This window comes from Arachis ipaensis, chromosome B3, assembly GCF_059453495.1.
Source record: "Arachis ipaensis isolate K30076 ecotype BB chromosome B3, ASM5945349v1, whole genome shotgun sequence".
In the NCBI taxonomy this organism is placed as follows: Eukaryota; Viridiplantae; Streptophyta; class Magnoliopsida; order Fabales; family Fabaceae; genus Arachis; species Arachis ipaensis.
In genome coordinates, this window is record NC_142438.1 from 97,428,071 (window position 1) to 97,430,964 (window position 2,894).

At 32.5% G+C, this 2,894-nt stretch overlaps 1 non-coding gene across 1 annotated transcript; it reads left to right on the forward strand.

The window, feature by feature from the left end:
• The first annotated feature begins 335 nt into the window (after positions 1–335).
• On the forward strand, positions 336–443 carry LOC148571704 (small nucleolar RNA R71). Its single transcript, XR_015907875.1, has one exon. It is a non-coding gene; the product is annotated as a small nucleolar RNA R71 (small nucleolar RNA).
• Positions 444–2,894: the final 2,451 nt, after the last annotated feature.

The following is a 2,894-nucleotide window of genomic DNA, read 5'->3' on the forward strand; positions in this document are numbered from 1 at the left end:
TCAGGAGATGCTTCTTGAGTACTGTTGGATGCAGCTTGCATTCCATTCAGACTCTGAGAAATCATATTGACCTGCTGAGTCAACAGTTTGTTCTGAGCCAATATGGCATTCAGAGCATCAATTTCAAGAACTCCCTTCTTCTGAGGCGTCCCATTACTCACAGGATTCCTCTCAGAAGTGTACATGAACTGGTTATTAGCAACTATGTCAATGAGTTCTTGAGCTTCTGCAGGCATTTTCTTTAGGTGAATGGATCCACCTGCAGAAGTATCCAATGACATCTTAGCTAATTCAGACAGACCATCATAGAATATATCCAGGATGGTCCATTCTGAAAGCATGTCAGAAGGACACTTTTTGGTCATTTGCTTGTATCTCTCCCAAGCTTCATAGAGGGATTCACCTTCTTTCTGTCTGAAGGTTTGAACATCCACTCTAAGCTTACTAAGCTTTTGAGGAGGAAAGAAATTGGCTAAGAAAGCAGTGACCAGCTTATCCCAAGAGTTCAGGCTATCTTTAGGTTGAGAGTCCAACCATACTCTAGCTCTGTCTCTTACAGCAAACGGGAAAAGCATAAGCCTGTAGACCTCGGGGTCAACCCCATTGGTCTTAACAGTATCACAGATCTGCAAGAACTCAGTTAGGAACTGAAAAGGATCTTCAGATGGAAGTCCATGAAACTTGCAGTTCTGTTGCATCAGAGAAACTAATTGAGGTTTAAGCTCAAAATTGTTTGCTCCAATGGCAGGGATGGAGATGCTTCTTCCATGTAAATTGGAATTAGGTGCAGTAAAGTCACCAAGCATCCTCCTTGCATTATTATTATTTTTGGCTGCCATCTCCTTTTCCTGTTCAAAAATTCCTGTAAGGTTGTCTCTGGATTGTTGTATTTTAGCTTCTCTTAGTTTTCTCTTCAGAGTCCTTTCAGGTTCTGGATCAGCTTCAACAAGAATGCCCTTTTCCTTGTCCCTGCTCACATGAAAGAGAAGAGAACAAGAAAAGAACAGGAATCCTCTATGTTACAGTAAAGAGGTTCCTTATTGTTAGTAGAAGAAGAAAGGGAATAAGAGTGAAGAAGAATGGTAATCCAAACACAAGGATGAGGATAGGAGCAGAGATATGAGATGAAGAGAAGTGTTAGTAAGTAATTAAATAAATAGAAGAAGATGAAAGAGAGAAGTTTTCGAAAATAACTTTTTTTGAAAAGGAGTTGTTGATTTTCGAAAATTAAAGGGGAAATAAAATTAAAATTAAAATTTAAAACAATTAATTAATTAAAAAGAATTTTTGAAAAAGAGGGAGGTATTTTCGAAAATTAGAGAGGGAAGAGTAGTTAGGTGGTTTTGAAAAAGATATGAAACAAACAAAAAGTCAATTAGTTAGTTGAAAAAGATTTGAAAATCAATTTTAAAAAGATAAGAAGATAAGAAGGCAGAAAAGATATTTTAAAATAAAATTTTTTTAAAAAGATATGATTTAAAAAGATATGATAGAAAGATATGATTAAAAAATAGTTTTGAAAAAGATTTGAGTTTTAAAATCAAAATTAATGACTTGACTCACAAGTAATCACAAGATATGATTCTAGAACTTAAAGTTTGAATCTTTCTTAACAAGAAAGTAACAAACTTGAAATTTTTGAATCAAAACATTAATTGTTGATAATATTTTCAAAAATTATGAGATAAAATTAAGAAAAAGATTTTTGAAATATATTTTTAAAATTTTCGAAAATAAATAAGAAGAATGAAAAAGATTTGATTTTTGAAAAAGATTTTGAAAAGATGAGATTTTTAAATTGAAAATTTGATTTGACTCATAAGAAACACTAAATTTTAAAAAGTTTTGAAAAAGTCAACTCAAATTTTCGAAAATTTTGAGTGAAAAAAGGGAAAGATATTTTTTTTATTTTTAAATTTTTAATGATGAAAGAGAAAAACATCAAAAAGACTCAATGCATGAAAATTTTGGATCAAAACATGTGATGCATGCAAGAACACTATGAATGTCAAGATGAACACCAAGAACACTTTGAATGTCAAGATGAACACCAAGAACTTATTTTTGAAAGATTTTCAAGAGAAGAAAACATACAAGACACCAAACTTAGAAATTTTTAATGTTTAGACAATATGAATGCAAGAATGCATATGAAAAACACCATACAACACAAAACAATATAATATGAAGATCAAACAAGAAAGTTTATCAAGAACAACTTGAAGATCATGATGAATGCAATGCATGAATGCATTTTTTCGAAAAGTGCAAATGGAGATGCAATTGACACCAAACTTAAAACATGACACAAGGCTCAAACAAGAAACATAAAAATATTTTTGATTTTAGGATTTTATAAATTTTTTTGGATTTTTTTTTCGAAAATTAATTGGAAAAGAAAAATAAGGATTCCAAAATTTTTAATATGAATTCCAGGAATCTTGTACTCTTAGTCTAAAGCTTCAGTCCAGGAATTAGACATGGCTCACTGATGAGCGGATAATTTATACGCTTTTTGGCATTGTTTTTAGTATGTTTTTAGTAGGATCTAGTTACTTTTAGGGATGTTTTTATTAGTTTTTATGTTAAATTCATATTTCTGGACTTTACTATGAGTTTGTTTGTTTTTCTGTGATTTCAGATATTTTCTGGCTGAAGTTGAGGGACTTGAGCAAAAATCAGATTCAGAGGTTGAAGAAGGACTGCTGATGTTGTTGGATTCTGACCTTCCTGCACTCAAAGTGAATTTTCTGGAGCTACAGATCTCAAAATGGCGTGCTTTCAATTGCGTTGGAACGTAGACATCCAGGGTTTTCCAGCCATATATAATAGTTCATACTTTGGCCGAGTTTAGATGACGCAAAAGGGCATTGAACGCCAGTTCTACGCTGCAG